Source organism: Triticum urartu, chromosome 7, assembly GCF_003073215.2.
Source record: "Triticum urartu cultivar G1812 chromosome 7, Tu2.1, whole genome shotgun sequence".
In the NCBI taxonomy this organism is placed as follows: domain Eukaryota; kingdom Viridiplantae; phylum Streptophyta; class Magnoliopsida; order Poales; family Poaceae; genus Triticum; species Triticum urartu.
The window spans coordinates 685,427,520-685,446,549 of record NC_053028.1 but is presented as its reverse complement, the minus strand read 5'-3'; the positions used below and the strand labels follow the sequence as shown (position 1 = coordinate 685,446,549).

Genomic DNA, 19,030 nt, shown 5'->3' with positions numbered 1-19,030 from the left:
GTTGACTAGCTCGTTGATCAATAGATGGTTACGGTTTCCTGACCATGGACATTTGATGTCATTGATAACGGGATCACATCATTAGAAGAATGATGTGATGGACAAGACCCAAACCTAAGCCTAGCACAAGATCATGTAGTTCGTATGCTAAAGCTTTTCTAATGTCAAGTATCATTTCCTTAGACCATGAGATTGTGCAACTCCCGGATACCGTAGGAGTGCTTTGGGTGTGCCAAACGTCACAACGTAACTGGGTGACTATAAAGGTGCACTACGGGTATCTCCGAAAGTGTCTGTTGGGTTGGCACGAATCGAGACTGGGATTTGTCACTCCGTGTAAACGGAGAGGTATCTCTGGGCCCACTCGGTAGGACATCATCATAATGTGCACAATGTGATCAAGGAGTTGATCATGGGATGATGTGTTACGAAATGAGTAAAGAGACTTGCCGGTAACGAGATTGAACAAGGTATCGGGATACCGACGATCGAATCTCGGGCAAGTATCGTACCGCTAGACAAAGGGAATTGTATACGGGATTGATTAAGTCCTTGACATCGTGGTCCATCCGATGAGATCATCGTGGAACATGTGGGAGCCAACATGGGTATCCAGATCCCGCTGTTGGTTATTGACCGGAGAGTCATCTCGGTCATGTCTGCATGTCTCCCGAACCCGTAGGGTCTACACACTTAAGGTTCGGTGACGCTAGGGTTATAGAGATATTAGTATGCGGTAACCCGAAAGTTTTTCGGAGTCCCGGATGAGATCCCGGACGTCACGAGGAGTTTCGGAATGGTCCGAAGGTAAAGAATTATATATAGGAAGTGCTATTTCGGCCATCGGGACAAGTTTCGGGGTCACCGGTATTGTACCGGGACCACCGGAAGGGTCCCGGGGGTCCACCGGGTGGGGCCACCTGCCCCGGGGGGCCACATGGGCTGTAGGGGGTGCACCTTGGCCTATATGGGCCAAGGGAACCAGCCCCAAGAGGCCCATGCGCCAAGAATCAAGGGAAAGGAAGAGTCCTAAAAGGGGAAGGCACCTCCGAGGTGCCTTGGGGAGGTGGGACTCCTCCCTGGCCGCACCCTTCCTTGGGGGAAGGGCCAAGGCTGCGCCTCCCCCCTCTCCCTTGGCCCTATATATAGTGGGGGGAAGGGAGGGCAGCCCGACCTAAGCCCTGGCGCCTCCCTCTCCCTCCCATGACACATCTTCCTCCTCCCGCAGCGCTTGGCGAAGCCCTGTTGGAATCCCGCTACTTCCACCACCACGCCGTCGTGCTGTTGGATCTCCATCAACCTCTCCTCCCCCCCTTGCTGGATCAAGAAGGAGGAGACGTCGCTGCTCCGTACGTGTGTTGAACGCGGAGGTGCCGTCCGTTCGGCGCTAGGATCATCGGTGATTTGGATCACAACGAGTACGACTCCATCAACCCCGTTCTCTTGAACGCTTCCGCGCGCGATCTACAAGGGTATGTAGATCCACTCCTCCCTCGTTGCTAGATGACTCCATAGATTGATCTTGGTGACACGTAGGAAAATTTTGAATTATTGCTACGTTCCCCAACACTAGAATCTCATCCTCTGGCAACTCACCCCGGTTCTTGTACGCCAGGTAAGGAAGAGTCCAATCTGGAATAACATGAAGAGCCGCCACCAATTGAGCCTCCGGATCAGGAATAGCCAAATCCTCTTCACCAGGGATCTTGGCCGACGGGTTGTGCAGCACATCCAGAAAAACATTGGGTGGGACCGGTTTGCGCTGAGAGCCCAGCCGGCTTAAAGCGTCTGCCGCTTCATTTTTCCGCCGGTCCACGTGGTCCACCTGATAGCCTTTGAAATAACCTGCGACAGTATCCACCTCACGACGATATGCTGCCATGAGTGGGTCCTTGGAGTCCCAAGTGCCAGACACTTGCTGAGCCACAAGGTCCGAGTCACCGAAGCACTTAACTCGACTTAGATTCATCTCCCTAGCCATCCGGAGACCATGGAGCAAGGCTTCATACTCAGCTGCATTGTTAGTACAAGGGAATATTAAACGGAGAACATAACAAAACTTATCACCTCGTGGGGAAGTTAATACGACTCCAGCCCCGAGCCTTCCAACTGCCTGGATCCGTCAAAATGGATGGTCCAATACGTATGATCCGGCTTTTCTTCGGGTGCTTGCATTTCCGTCCAATCATTGATGAAATCAACAAGTGCTTGAGACTTAACCGCTGTCCGAGGCACATACTTCAAACCGTACGGCACCAGCTCTATGGCCCACTTTGCAATCCGGCCAGTTGCTTCCCGATTCTGGATGATATCTCCCAAAGGAGCAGAACTGACCACCGTAATTGAGTGCCCTTGGAAATATTGTTTAAGCTTCCGGCTTGCCATAAAAACTCCATACACCAGCTTCTGCCAATGCGGATACCTCTGCTTGGACTCAATGAGCACCTCGCGGATATAATAGACCGGACGTTGAACCGGATGCTCCTTACCTGCCTCCTTTCGCTCCACCACAATAGCTACACTGACCGCCCGAACATTAGCAGCAACATATAGCAGTAACGGCTCCTTGTCAATGGGAGCAGCGAGCACAGGAGGATTGGCCAATTGCCGCTTTAAGTCCTCAAATGCTTCATCAGCCGCAGAACTCCAGACAAACTGATCCGTCTTTTTCAACATCTGATACAAAGGGATTGCCTTCTCACCCAGGCGACTGATAAACCGGCTTAGCGCAGCAATCCGGCCTGCCAGGCGTTGAACATCGTTGATACACTTCGGTTTAGCCAGGGAGGTGATAGCCGTGATCTTCTCCGGATTAGCCTCAATTCCCCTGTTGGACACTAGAAAACCCAATAGCTTGCCCGCCGGTACACCAAAGACACACTTGTCCGGATTAAGCATCATCTTGTATGTTCTCAGGTTATCAAAGGTTTCCTTCAAATCATCAATCAGAGTCTCCTTCTCCCTGGATTTAACCACGATATCATCCACGTAAGCATGTACATTACGGCCAATCTGCTTGTGAAGACAATTTTGTACACACCGTTGGTAAGTTGCATGGGCACTCTTGAGCCCAAAGGGCATAGACACATAGCAGAAGGCTCCAAAGGGAGTTATAAATGCTGTCTTCTCCTGGTCCTTAACTGCCATTTTGATCTGATGATAGCCAGAATACGCATCCAAAAAACTTAAACGCTCACAACCCGCCGTAGCATCAATAATTTGATCAATACGGGGGAGGGCAAAAGGATCTGCTGGACAAGCTTTATTAAGATCTGTGTAATCCACACACATGCGCCAGGTGCCATTTTTCTTGAGGACCAGCACCGGATTGGCAAGCCACTCAGGGTGAAAAACTTCAACAATAAAGCCAGCTGCTAAGAGCCTGGCTACCTCTTCTCCAATCGCCTTGCGTCTTTCTTCGTTAAACCGGCGGAGGAACTGTTTCACCGGTTTATATTTAGGATCCACATTAAGTGTGTGCTTAGCGAGTTGCCTCGGTACACCTGGCATGTCGGAGGGCTTCCATGCAAAAATGTCCCGATTCTCACGGATGAACTCGATGAGCGCGCTTTCCTATTTCGGATCCAAGTTGGCACTGATGCTGAACTTCTTGGACGAATCGCCAGGTACAAAGTCAACAAGCTTAGTTTCTGCTGCCGATTTGAACTTCAGGGCCGGATCATGCTCCGTAGTTGGCTTCTTCAACGGAGTCATGTCCGCCGGATCAACATTGTCTTTATAGTACTTCAACTCCTCGGTGGCACAAACCGACTCTGCATAAGCCGCATCTCCTTCCTCGCATTCCAAAGCGATTTTGCAGCTTCCGTGAACCGTTATTATCCCCTTGTGACCCAGCATCTTGAGCTGCAAATACACATAACAGGGCCGAGCCATAAACTTGGCGTATGCCGGTCGCCCAAACAGGGCATGATATGGACTTTGGATTTTCACCACTTCAAACATCAATGTCTCCGACCTGGAATCATGATCATCCCCAAAGGCCACTTCCAGAGCTATCTTACCAATGGGATATGCTGATCTGCCAGGCACTACACCGTGGAATACTGTATTAGACGGTTTGAGATTCTTATCTGTTAGTCCCATACGACGAAAGGTCTCATAGTACAGGATGTTAATGCTACTCCCTCCATCCATGAGCACCTTGGTGAACTTATAACCTCCCACCTGAGGCGCCACCACCAGAGCCAACTAACCCGGATTATCGACCTGGGGTGGGTGATCCTCTCTGCTCCATATGATTGGCTGTTCAGACCAACGTAGATAACGGGGTATGGCCGGTTCAACAGAGTTGACTGCCCGCCTCTGAACCTTCCGGTCTCGCTTGTCCAAGCTAGTGGTGAAGACATGGTACTGCCCACTACTCAACTGCTTTGGGTTGCTCTAGTAACCTGACTGTTGCTGCTGTTGGTTGTAACCACCCTGGTTGTTCTGGCTATTTTGACCATTATGTCCGCCCGGATTACCATTAAATCCTGAACCGGAACTTCCTCCACCGTAACCCGGCCCAGATCCTGAGCCACCACCAGATTCGTGATCATACCGGAAATTATTAGAATTCTTGAACTCCTGCATAATAAAGCAATCCTTCCAAAGGTGGTTTGCTGGCGCCTCCTTCGTCCCATGTCTTGGACAGGGCTGGCTTAGCAGATAGTTTAGGCGGTTTGGGTTAGGGTTGGGTGCTCCATTACGATTTTTCGGCCTACCCTTGCGTCGCTGGCCATTGTCCTGTGCGTTGGTATTAGCCACAAAGTCCATGTTACCATTCTCTTTACGCTTGCCTCCTCCGCCATTGCCTACCCAGTGATGCTGCTGCCTTTGGAGCTGTTGTTCTTCTTCCCTTTCCCTGTCTTGTCATCATCAGATTCGGGATCCTTGGTACTACCAGAATCAGCATATTTCACCAAAGCGGCCATGAGGGTCCCCATGTCGGTGCAATGACGCTTCATCCGTCCCAATTTCAACTTCAGGGGCCCAAACCGGCAGTTGCCTTCTAGGGTTAATACTGCGGTGTCAGCATTGATGCGGTTTGAGGAGTGCAACACTTGTGAAACCCGGCACACCCAATGAGTCGTTGATTCTCCTTCCTCCTGGACGCATGCAGCTATGTCCACTATCGACATAGGCTGTTTACAGGTATCCTTGAAATTGCTGATAAACTGGGCTCGTAATTGGGCCCATGAACTGATAGAATTAGCTGGCAAGCTTTTTAACCAAGTACGGGCCGTTCCTTCAAGCATCATGGTGAAGTATTTCGCACACTCCATGTCATCCACATCAAGCATCTCCATGGCCATGTCATAGCTCTCCACCCATGTTTTTGGAGGTTGATCCGCCGTGTAATTTGGTACCTTGCGTGGGCCTTTGAAATCCTTGGGCAGGCGCACGTTGCGTAAAGCGGGGATAAGGCAAGGCACCCCCAAAGAACTAGAAGTAACACCAGGTTTGATCGAGATGGTTGGACGAACCGGCGTGAGCTGCCGAGCCTAATGATGTGCGGCTAACTCGGCCTCCCTGCGCGCTCGGGCCCGGTTCACCACTTCCTGAGCGTCATCAGCACCACTCATCGGGTTGTTGCCACGGGGTGCTCCACGTCGTTCATTACTCGACACTGCTGGTTCATCCATATGTCTGCTATAGCTCCGGCTTGGACGGGGGGTCGAGTGGATCCGGTCGCGGCTGTACGAGTACGCTTCCTGTTGGGCCAAAGCTGTCCTCAGAAGTTCCTTGACCCGTCGCGTCTCTACTGCCTGCGGCGAGTCACCTTCAATTGGAATGGCCTCCAACCGCGCAGCAGCGGCAACAAAATTGTCCATTGGGTTGGAGTAGTGACCCGGAGGTGTTAAAGCATCCTGAGGTATAACGGTGTTTTGACGAGGCGGGTCCATCTGACGAGGTTGAACCGGTGCACCGGTCCCAGGGGCTTCTGCCCGGTTCCCCTCCAGCGGATTACCGGCTCTTGGTCCTGGAGTGTTGAAAAGGTCTCTGGCCTCGAAAACCGGAGGTAAGCGGGATCGGTGCTTCCTCCTCATGACTTCATGCGACGCGCTCTGGTCCAACATAAGCCTGTAGGCCTGTGCGTCTAAAGCGGCCCGCTCTGCGGCCATCCTGGTGTCCTTAGCCGCTAGATCCGCCTTGGCCTGGGTGATCTGTTCCTTTACCTTTGCAATCTCCGTGTTGTGAACGTCCTGATCTGGCGGATTAACTTCCGCCATAAGCACAGCCAACGCATCAAATAGTTCTGATAGAACCTGAGCCGGCGGGCGCACAGGGCCTCCTACCCCGGCAGCCGTCGCCGCTGCTGAACCGGAGATCGTTGCCGCAGCTGTCGAAGAATGAAGCGCTGCTTGTGTTCCGGCCATGAATATTCCAACCCGGTTAGGCAGATCAGAGGGGTCCGGAATACTGTCGCCATCGGAACAGCTCCCAATCCGGCCATCTTGTAGCTGCTAAAGAGATTCGGTTTCTCCGGTCGAAGATTCGTCACCGGAACAAACGACAGTCGCCCCGCGAAATTCCGATCTGTCCTCATAACTTCCTCCATGGATGACTCCCACGAAGGCACGCTTCATGGCTGGTTTAACCCAGGCGGATTACGCACGCTGAGCCGTCTCGACGAGGTCGGTGCAGATGTCCGGCTCAGGGCCCGGTTCACCGATCTTGCCAATGAAAACGTGAATGCTACCAAAGGGGACCCGGTACCCGTACTCAATTGAGCCGGCCTCGGGGCCCCAGCCTGCGTCGTCGATGTAGAGCTTGCCGCGACGACTCTTAGTCATCCGGCCTATAGCGTAGCCCTCGAGTCCTTCAAAGCGTCCCTCCAAGAACCGGAAACCATCGTGCGATGGCCCCACGGTGGGCGCCAACTGTCGTGGTTTTGTCACAGCAGATGTCCTAGAGAAAGGACTTAGTCGTGGAGCCATCGCGACGGGTTAGCTTGAAGGGGTTAAAGAGGACACAAGGACGCAAGAGAGTTTATACTAGTTCGGCCCCTTCGATGAAGGTAAAAGCCTACGTCTAGTTGTGATGGAATTGATGGGGTTTCGATGACTAGGGAGCAAACAAGCTTCGCCTATGTCTCGAGTTGTTGTCTGTTGTCCTTGAAACGCCGCCGGGTCGTCCCCTTATATACACGGGTGACTCTCGTCGGCTTACGGAGTCCCAATACCGGCTCATAGATGTGTCCGGTTTGGTCTCTTCTTATTCCTAACTTACAATACAGGTTAACTACTAACGCCGGTTTACGACTTCAGGCCTTGAGCCGACCATGGGCCTTGAGCCCTCCTCTGTCTTCTTGGGCTTTAACTTACTTAACTACTGACGAAGTTAACCCGGACCAGATAGGCCGGTTTACGCCCAGTAGTAATATCCCCAACAGATCCTATCTCGGATTTCATGGCTTCCAGCCATTTGTCGAAATCTGGGCCCGCCATCGCTTCTTCATAGTTCGAAGGCTCACCATTGTCTAACAACATGATTTCCAGGACAGGGTTGCCATACCACTCTGGTGCGGAACGCGTCCTTGTGGACCTTCGAAGTTCAGTAGCAACTTGATTTGAAGTTTCATGATCATCATCATTAACTTCTTCCCTAGTCGGTGCAGACACCTCAGAAACAATTTCTTGAGCTGCGCCACTCTCCGGTTCAAGAGGCAATACTTCATCAAGGTCTACTTTCCTCCCACTTACTTCTTTCGAGAGAAACTCTTTCTCTAGAAAGGATCCATTCTTGGCAACAAAGGTCTTGCCTTCGGATCTAAGATAGAAGGTATACCCAATAGTTTCTTTAGGGTATCCTATGAAGACGCATTTTTCCGATTTGGGTTCGAGCTTTTCAGGTTGAAGTTTCTTGACATAAGCATCACATCCCCAAACTTTCAAAAACGACAGCTTAGGTTTCTTGCCAAACCACAATTCATACGGTGTCGTCTCAATGGATTTCGACGGAGCCCTATTTAAAGTGAATGCGGCAGTCTCTATAGCATAACCCCAAAATGATAGCGGTAGATCGGTAAGAGACATCATAGATTGTACCATATCCAATATGGTGCGATTACCATTACCGCCTGGACACACCATTACGCTGTGGTGTTCCAGGCGACGTGAGTTGTGAAACTATTCCACATTTCCTTAAGTGTGTGCCAAATTTGTGACTCAAATATTCTCCCCCACGATCTGATCGTAAGAACTTGATTTTCCTGTCACGTTGATTCTCAACCTCACTCTGAAATTCCTTGAACTTTTCAAAGGTCTCAGACTTGTGTTTCATTAAGTAGACATACCCATATCTACTTAAGTCATCAGTGAGGGTGAGGACATAACAATAGCCACCGCGAGCCTCAACGCTCATTGGACCGCACACATCAGTATTATGATTTCCAATAAGTTGGTTGCTCGCTCCATTCTTCCGGAGAACGGAGTCTTGGTCATTTTACCCATGAGGCATGGTTCGCACGTGTCAAATGATTCATAATCAAGAGACTCCAAAAGTCCATCTGCATGGAGTTTCTTCATGCGTTTGACACCAATGTGACCAAGGCGGCAGTGCCACAAGTATGTGGGACTATCATTATCAACCTTACATCTTTTGGCATTCACACTATGAATGTGTGTAACATCACGTTCGAGATTAAATAAGAATAAACCATTGACCAGCGGGGCATGACCATAAAACATGTCTCTCATATAAATAGAACAACCATTATTCTCAGATTTAAATGAGTAGCCATCTCGCATTAAACGAGATCCAGATACAATGTTCATGCTCAAAGCTGGTACTAAATAACAATTATTGAGGTTTAAAACTAATCCCATAGGTAAATGCAGAGGTAGCGTGCCGACGGCGATCACATCGACCTTGGAACCATTCCCGACGCGCATCGTCACCTCGTCCTTTGCCAGTCTCCGTTTATTCCGTAGTTCATGTTTTGAGTTACAAATATGAGCAACTGCACCGGTATCAAATACCCAGGAGCTACTGCGAGCGCTGGTAAGGTACACATCAATAACATGTATATCACATATACCTTTGGTATTGCCGGCCTTCTTTTCTGCTAAGTACTTGGGGCAGTTCCGCTTCCAGTGACCGTTTCCCTTGCAATAAAAGCATACAGTCTCAGGCTTGGGTCCATTCTTTGACTTCTTCCCGGCAGCTTGCTTACCGGGCGCGGCAACTCCCTTGCCGTCCTTCTTGAAGTTCTCTTTACCTTGCCTTTCTTGAACTTAGTGGTTTTATTCACCATCAACACTTGATGTTCCTTTTTGATTTCCACCTCCGCTGATTTCAGCATTGAATATACCTCAGGAATGGTCTTTTCCATCCCCTGCATATTGAAGTTCATCACAAAGCTCTTGTAGCTAGGTGGGAGCGACTGAACGATTCTGTCAACGACCGCATCATCCGGGAGATTAACTCCCAGCTGAGACAAGCGGTTATGCAGCCCAGACATTTTAAGTATGTGCTCGTTGACAGAACTGTTCTCCTCCATCTTACAACTGTAGAACTTGTCGGAGACTTCATATCTCTCGACCCGGGCGTGAGCTTGGAAAACCATTTTCAGCTCTTGGAACATCTCATATGCTCTGTGTTGCTCAAAACACTTTTGGAGCCCCGGTTCTAAGCTGTAAAGCATGCCGCACTGAACCAGGGAGTAATCATCACTACGTGTCTACCAAGCGTTCATAACGTCTTGTTCTGCAGGGAAAACAAGTGCTTCACCTAGTGGTGCATCAAGGACATATGCTTTCCTGGCAGCTATGAGGATAATCCTCAGGTTATGGACCTAGTCCGTGTAGTTGCTGCCATCGTCTTTCAGCTTGGTTTTCTCTAGGAACGCGTTGAAGTTGAGGGCAACATTAGCGTGGGCCATTTGATCTACAAGACATATTGCAAAGATTTTATACTATCTTCATGATAATTAAGTTCATCTAATCAAATTATTAATGAACTCCCACTCAGATAGACATCCCTCTAGCCATCTAAGTGATACATGATCCGAGTCAACTAGGCCGTGTCCGATCATCACGTGAGACGGACTAGTCATCATCGGTGAACATTTTCATGTTGATCGTATCTTCTATACGACTCATGTTCGACCTTTCGGTCTTCCGTGTTCCGAGGCCATGTCTGTACATGCTAGGCTCGTCAAGTCAACCTAACTGTATTGCGTGTGTAAATCTGGCTTACACCCGTTGTATGCGAATGTTAGAACCTATCACACCCGATCATCACGTGGTGCTTCGGAACAACGGACCTTAGCAACGGTGCACAATTAGGGGGAACACTTTCTTGAAATTATTGCAAGGGATCATCTTATTTATGCTACCGTCATTCTAAGCAAATAAGATGTAAAACATGATAAACATCACATGCAATCAAATAGTGACATGATATGGCCAATATCATTTTGCTCCTTTTGATCTCCATCTTTGGGGCGCCATGATCATCGTCGTCACCGGCATGACACCATGATCTCCATCATCGTGTCTTCATGAAGTTGTCTCGTCAACTATTACTTCTACTACTATGGCTAACGGTTAGTGATAAAGTAAATTAATTACATGACATTTATGTTGACACGCAGGTCATAAATAAATTAAGACAACTCCTATGGCTCCTTCCGGTTGTCATACTCATCGACATGCAAGTCGTGATTCCTATTACAAGAACATGATCAATCTCATACATCACATATATCATTCATCACATCCTTTTGGCCATATCACATCACATGGCACATGCTGCAAAAACAAGTTAGACGTCCTCTAATTGTTGTTGCAAGTTTTTACGTGGATGCTATAGGTTTCTAGCAAGAACGTTTCTTACCTACGCCAAAACCACAACGTGATATGCCAATTTCTATTTACCCTTCATAAGGACCCTTTTCATCGAATCCGATCCGACTAAAGTGGGAGAGACAGACACCCGCTAGCCACCTTATGCAACTAGTGCATGTCAGTCGGTGGAACCAGTCTCACGTAAGCGTACGTGTAAGGTCGGTCCGGGCCGCTTCATCCCACGATGCCGCTGAATTAAGATAAGACTAGTAATGGCAAGTAAATTGACAAAATCAATGCCCACAACAACTTGTGTTCTACTCGTGCATAGAAACTACGCATAGACCTAGCTCATGATGCCACTGTTGGGGAACGTAGCAGAATTTTAAAATTTTCTACGCATCACCAAGATCAATCTATGGAGTCATCTAGCAACGAGGGAGAGGGGAGTGCATCTACATACCCTTGTAGATCGCGAGCGGAAGCGTTCAAGAGAACGGGGTTGATGGAGTCGTACTCGTCGTGATCCAAATCACCGATGACCGAGCGCCGAACGGACGGCACCTCCGCGTTCAACACACGTACGGTTGGGAGAGACGTCTCCTCCTTCTTGATCCAGCAAGGGGAGAGGAGAGGTTGATGGAGATCCAGCAGCACGACGGCGTGGTGGTGGAAGCAGCGGGATCTCGGCAGGGCTTCGCCAAGCACCAACGAGAGGGAGAGGTGTCACGGGGGGAGAGGGAGGCGCCAGGGACTTGGGGTGCGGCTGCCCTCCCTCCCCTCCACTATATATAGGGGTCAGGGGGGCGTCGGCCCCTCTAGATGGGGGGGGCGGCGGCCAAGGGGTGGCTTGGCCCCCAAGCCAGGTGGAGGCGCCCCCACCCCTAGGGTTTCTAACCCTAGGCGCAGGAGGAGGCCCACGGGGGGCGCACCAGCCCACCAGGGGCTGGTTCCCTTCCCACTTCAGCCCATGGGGCCCTCCGGGATAGGTAGCCCCACCTGGTGGACCCCCGAGACCCTTCCGGTGGTCCCGGTACAATACCGGTGACCCCCGAAACTTTCCCAGTGGCCAAAACTGGACTTCCTATATATAAATATTTACCTCCGGACCATTCCGGAACTCCTCGTGACGTCCGGGATCTCATCCGGGACTCCGAACAACTTTCGGGTTACCGCATACTAATATCTCTACAACCCTAGCGTCACCGAACCTTAAGTGTGTAGACCCTACGGGTTCGGGAACCATGCAGACATGACCGAGACAACTCTCCGGCCAATAGCCAACAGCGGGATCTGGATACCCATGTTGGCTCCCACATATTCCATGATGATCTCATTGGATGAACCACGATGTCGAGGATTCAATCAATCCCGTATTCAATTCCCTTTGTCAATCGGTACGTTACTTGCCCGAGATTCGATCGTCGGTATCCCAATACCTCGTTCAATCTCGTTACCAGCAAGTCACTTTACTCGTTCCGTAACACATCATCCCGTGACCAACCCTTAGTCACATTGAGCTCATTACGATGATGTTTTACCGAGTGGGCCCAGAGATACCTCTCCGTCATGCGGAGTGACAAATCCCAGTCTCGATTCGTGCCAACCCAACAGACGCTTTCGGAGATACCCGTAGTGCACCTTTATAGTCACCCAGTTATGTTGTGACGTTTGGCACACCCAAAGTATTCCTACAGTATCCGGGAGTTGCACAATCTCATTGTCTAAGGAAAAAGATACTTGACATTAGAAAAGCTCTAGCAGACGAACTACACGATCTTATGCTATGCTTAAGATTGGGTCTTGTCCATCACATCATTCTTCTAATGATGTGATTCCGTTATCAATGACATCTAATGTCCATAGTCAGGAAACCATGACTATCTGTTGATCAACGAGCTAGTCAACTAGAGGCTTACTAGGGACATGTTGTGGTCTATATATTCACACATGTATTACGATTTCTAGATAACACAATTATAGCATGAACAATAGACAATTATCATGAACAAGGAAATATAATAATAACCATTTTATTATTGCCTCTAGGGCATATTTCCAATAGTTCCTGGTCCAACCAGGACTGAGCTAGGAGCTGGGGCTGTTGACGGAGCTGTGCAAGGAGAAGAAGGAGAGGATGAGGCTGGTTCTCAACCTATGGAACCCTATGTTGGCATGAGGTTTGACAGCCTTCAAATTGCTAAGGATCACTACAATAGCTATGCACTATGGATGGGTTTCTCTATCAAGATGAACACCTCTAGACGGACACCCTGCACCAATGAATTGATAAAACAATAGTTTTGCTGCAACAAGTTCAAGAAGCCCAAAGCTGATGATGGAGGAGCTGAGGCTCCTCCTGTCCTGGACCCTATTCCAGATCCAAAATCTGTTGACAATGATGAGGAGATGAAAGAAGAACCTCCAATATTTGTTGAAGAGGAGGCTGGTACTAGTAAGAAGAAGAAGAAGAAGCGCAAACGCGAGACAATAAAGCAGACTGAATGCAAGGCGAAAATGTTGGTGAAGCTCGTAGATGGGCGATGGGAGGTGACACACTTTGTTCGTGACCACAATCATCCGCTCGTGAACAAACCTTCATTGTCCAAATATTTGAGATCCCACCAAGGCATCTCACCTGATGAAAAGGAGTTTCTGCGCATCTTGTATAACTGCAACTTGACTACAGGTGTGGTGTTTTTCTATATCCCTTAAAGAATTAAGTTTCCCTCTAGGCAGTCCAGTGTGCAACTGTTATGGTACTACTGTGCAACTGAAATGGCTTAACTTTGCAACTGCTATCCAACTTCCCATGCTGTTTGTATATCACTTTTGGTGCTTGTTGTGCAACTACATTGTCTTTACTATGCAACTACACAATGTCCTGTATGCAAAAACTGCAAAGTGTTTTTAAAAAGGTGCAGCTAGGTGTCCATTTCCTGCGATTATCTTCTGTGCCAACACATGTCCTATTACTGTGCAGCTGGATGTGCACATTCGTGCAACTAAAAAAAGGATATACTGTTTGTTTTTGTATTATGCAGGACGAATGATGTATGTAATGGCAGAGTTCTATGGATCTGAGATGATGGTGCCGTTCGGACCAAAGGCAATAACAAATCTTTGTATAAGTTTTCGTAGAGATGACACAAAGGAGGGTGATCTGATTGAGACAATTGTGCACTTCAAGGATATACAAAAAACCGATCCAGACTTCTTCTATAAGGCGAAATATGATGAAGAGGACAGAGTTGTCAACATATTTTGGGTTGATGGCTTAGCTCGAAAAGCTTATGCGGAGGCGTACCACGATTGAATATTGTTTGACACCACCTACATGACCAACATGTACAATATGCCGTTCGCGTCCTTCATAGGAATAAACCGACATGGCCAATCTTTCATGCTGGGTTGCGCGTTTGTGAGGCAGGAGTTGGCATCAAGCTTTGATTGGGTCTTTGGAGCATTCCTAGAGGCTATGGATGGCAAACCTCCTGACAACTTCATCACCGATCAGGATGGTGCGATGAGGCAGTCAATACAGAGCATCTTTCCAACCACCGTGCACCGCTGTTGTCGATGGCACATCATGAAAAAGGCTCAGGAAAAAGTTGGTTGGCTGTTGTGCCGGAATCCAGGACTCTCTGATGATTTCAACAAGTGTGTTGACTTCAGCTTCACTATAGACGAGTTTGAGCAGAATTGGCCTGGGTTAATGATGAAGTACGAGGCTATGACACACACGCACTTTGATAAGTTGTACGAATACAGGTCAACTTGGGTGTCGTGCTACTTCAAAGTTCAAACACAGGTTCTTCCCCTTCCTCCAGTCTACACAGCGTAGTGAGGGGTTCAACGCCGTCCTGAAAAGATATGTGAACCCACACAACTCAATGCTGAACTTCGTCAAGCAATATGAAAAAAAATCCAGAACCACATCCTTGCCAAGGAAGGCTGCAATGATTACAGGACAGAACACCTTGAGATTGAGTTGTAGTCCAACTTCCCAATAGAGAAACAAGCTTACAAAACCTATACTAGGGAGCTTTACCGCAACTTCAGAGAAGAGTTTGAGCTGATTGGACGTTATAATGCATTCCAAGTTGGTGCTGATATATTTGAGCTCAGACCGAATCAGGAATTTGTTGCCAAATATGGTTCTCGAAACTACTTGGTGCAGGCAAGGGTGGAGGAGGGTTCCTATTTGTGTCAGTGCTATAAAATGGACAAGGACGGCATCCTATGTTGCCACATCCTCAAGGTGTTCACCCATATTGGAGTTGATGTCATACCGGAAAGGTACCTGCTAAGACAGTGGACACCTACTGCTGTACCTAGTGCGCCAGGGACTGGTTATGAGCAACCGGATGAAATGCCTCCTCAATCAAAGAAGCAGATAAGGGAGAGGAACATGATATACGATTTTCGGAAACTAGCAAAGTTTGCGAGTGGTTCTAATCCAGCACAAGCTATTGTATACAAGCATATGCGTGCAGCACGTACCGAGATCGGCCACCTGAACAAGTCCAAGAAAAAGAAAAAACTGACTGCTGCCACGGGGCCATCAGATGATGGCAACCCTCGAGGACCTCCTCCACCTCCAGGCAGCAATCAGGGGGCTCATCATCCAGGTAATTACCTGCCCCAACTCCTGATCTAACTAGGTGTGTAACTTCAGTTGCACACATCATTGTGCCCAGTTGCACACACCATGGTAGCCAATTGGACAGAACAGGATGCCTAGTTGTGCACGCTGTGTTAGTTCAAGCATCAAAGATAACACAACTAACTTAATTTTCATGTTCTGGATATAGGTGATGTCAACCCTCAAGGACCTCCTCCCCCTACTGGCTGTACACGGCATCCTCCTCCACCTCCTCCCCCGTGTGCTCCTCCCAATGGCTCTACAGGCAGCACTCAGGGGGCTCATCGTCCAGGTAATTACCTGCCCCCAACTCCCCATCAAACTAGGTCTGTAACTCCAGTTGCACACATCATGGTGCTCAGTTGCACCGAACAGGACCTAGTTGCGCACGCTGTGTTAGTTCGAGCATCAAAAGATAAACACAACTAACTTGTTTGTCCTGTTCTGCCTATAGGTGATGTCAACCCTCAAAGACCTCCTCCCCCGCCAGGCCCAACTAGCAGTGCCCTGCGTGCTACTCCCAATGGACCTACAGGCAGGACTCAGGGGGCTCATCACCCAGGTAAGTACCTTCACCGACTCCAAACAAAAACTAGGGTGTGTGACTTTAGTTGCACATATCATAGTGCCCAATTGAACAGAACATGCTGCCTAGTTGCGTGCGCTGTGTTAGTTTGAGGATCAAGCTAAAAATCTAACTTGTTTTTCATGTTCTGCCCATAGGCGATTACAATCCAAGTACCATGACGGGCCGAGCTACTACAGGTGTTTTTTTCAACTTAACTTGCACACAGCAACCAGTTAGTTGCACAAAAATGTGCTGTGTGGTTGCACAGAACATCAGTGATGGATGCACAATAACAAAAATACTAAACTTTTTATATGATTATTACACAGGTGATCGTGACGGTCCTACTGCCCCGTTGGAGGCTGCATCCCTTGCACAAGCTTCTGATGATTTTGTGCCCAGGGATCCTCCAAGGTCTACTACAAAGGGTAGGGCAAAGAGTCGACGGTACAAATCGACGCTGGAGCTACACCCAAAGAAGAAAAACAAATGCAGCAATTGCCAATCTACAGAGCACACTGTTGGTGTGTGTCCACTCAGGCTCCTGTGATTCTGTTTCCTCATTTGTAACTTTGGAACATAAAAGGAAAAGAATGATGTTTTTTAGCAATGTTGGGACCAAGTGGACACATTCAGCATCTATGATTCCTCTTTATCTAATTTATGCTCCTTGAATTAGTTCATGCACTGTGTAAAAAAAAGTTGCTATTTGTGCCTTTGTTGGCAACTGGTTAAATATTTAGTTGTTGAACAATTGTATGTCTAGTGCTCCTAATGTATCAACAAAAGTGATGATATTGAGTTGCAAATGGAATTACTAGTAGTGTGCAACTACAAAATCTGCTTAAAAAATTGTGCAACCCAGCAACTTCCTCCATGGAGAAGAAAAAAAGAAAAATAGTACCGACCTAGTCCTTGTCGTATCTCAGCAACTTCCTCCATGGGGCGGTGTTGTGCACGCTGGTGACCCAATCATATGCCAGCTTCTTCCTGATGTTGAGTACTTCCTTGGGGTCGTAGTTGGGCAGTTGGCTACTATTCCACTCGGTGGCGTTAAGAAGTGCGAACAACCCACACTCATTACTGCGATGGGCAAAAAAAATTGTCACATAAAATTAAAACCAATAAAGATAATGCACTCTATGCAAGTGCTTATGTTCTCCTGTGCAACTGCTTATGTGCCAGTGTGCAACTACTTATGTGCCACTCTGCAACTGGCTAGATAATCTATTAGAAACTCATAAAAATGATAAACAGATTGCAGACTAGTTCTGTGTCTTGAAAAACTAAAGATTGCACAAGTAGAAAAATTGTAAAAACTACAAATTGATGGTGAGAAATTGAGAAAAATGCCTTTCTTAATGTCTTACTTGCCGAGCTGCTTTGGTACGTCAATGTCAATAATCTGGAAGTGCTCGATGCTGAACTTTGGGTAATGCTTCCTCCATAGCTGGCGTACTGCCCCCGCGATGGTAGAGGCAGTGTTCATCAGCTCAATGTTGTCCAACTTCCTGCTTGAATCAAGAACTTCGAAGCGTCCGTCCCTCAAGTTGACACTGAAGACCCAATAATGCCTCCCTCCGTCCTTATCGGTTACATCGGCGCACTCGAGCACTGGTAGCATGACCTGCAAGCATGAACGATTTCAGACAAAGATACAGGTTGTAGCTAAGAAAAACAGTAAAAGACTTGGTCAAGTTAAAAACAGGTTGCAACAAGTATTTGCCAACTAACAGATGTATCATGTGCAACTGAACATGCTGTGGATGCCAACTAAAAAGAGATGGATCATGTGGGCACAACACTCACCAAGTCTTTCTTGTCGAGACGGTTCTTGTAATCAAACTTCTTGTTTATCTCATTCACATTGTGGATCCCTTGCTGTAAATTTATCTGCTGAGATTATAAAAACATGGCTCAAAACTCCTTAGTAGGTGAAAGGCCTCCCTCAAATGGTCAACGAAAAAAGTGCTACAGAACAAAGATGGGGGTAAAAGAAGGTTTTGGAAAAACTTACAGAAAACCTCAGTGGCATAACAACCTTCTTTGACCCTTCTAGTAAGTTATCCATGTTGTGTAAGATTCCAGTCTCAATAACAATTTTTGACAACCATTGAACCGGCTTCATCGAATCAACTAACTCCTTTAAAGAAACATAGAAAGCACCATACCTGATTATCTCATGGCTGATTATTTTTTGAAAGCAATAAAAAGACAAGTTAGCTCGAAGGGTCACAGCAGCAAAAAAATGTGCATGAAATTGAAAATAGAACAGTGTGCAACTAAAAGCCCTGTTCTGTGCAACATGCTATGCTTTCTGTGCAACTAAGTGGCTGGTCCTGTGCAACTGAAAAAATATGTATGTAGGCTGTGGGGAGTTAGTTTACTTGGTAGCTTCATCATTTGCTCATTTGTGATGCCTGGCCCAATACAAGAGGGCAGCGTAAAGCTTGTTCACTGCCTCATTGGAGCTGAAAGTCTTCTTCTTGTTGTAGTCAACGAATGGAGACCTTTGAGATGTTGCGGGCTTTATTACCCTCCTCTGTCTTCGTGCAATAGGTGGTCCCGAAGAACTGCTCGTGCCAGCTTCTGGTTCTGCGCATATCGGGGTGTGGCAATTCTCTGGTGAACCAACATCTAGCTCTTGAGCTATTGCCTTGCCAGCATCGGCAGCAGCACATCCTTCATTCACATCTGCTGGGTCCAACTCACACTCATCAATGCAAATCACACCGGCTTCCGCTGTTTCTGCTGCTGGAGCAGGTGCTGGAGCATCACCATCTATGCCGAGGTCAAAAGATGGTGCATCGCAGGACCCATCACCATGATAAGACTTTGATCTTCGTAAGGGTTCAAGGACCATGGCATCTCCTTGCGGCACAAACACGGGTGCATCATTCACTGACTTGGTTCGCAATAGTGTTGTAGTTGGCGGCCTTGGAGGCTTGCACCTACTTATAATGTTGAACACCTCCTCTTGTGTTAATGGTTGCTGAAAATCAGCTCTTGGTGATGCAGGCTTGC

General features: G+C 48.0%; 1 pseudogene; it reads left to right on the top strand.

Annotated features, from left to right (window-relative positions):
• Window positions 1-16,556, top strand: part of LOC125519412 — a 30,965-nt pseudogene extending 14,409 nt beyond the window's left edge.
• The last annotated feature ends 2,474 nt before the right edge of the window (window positions 16,557-19,030 follow it).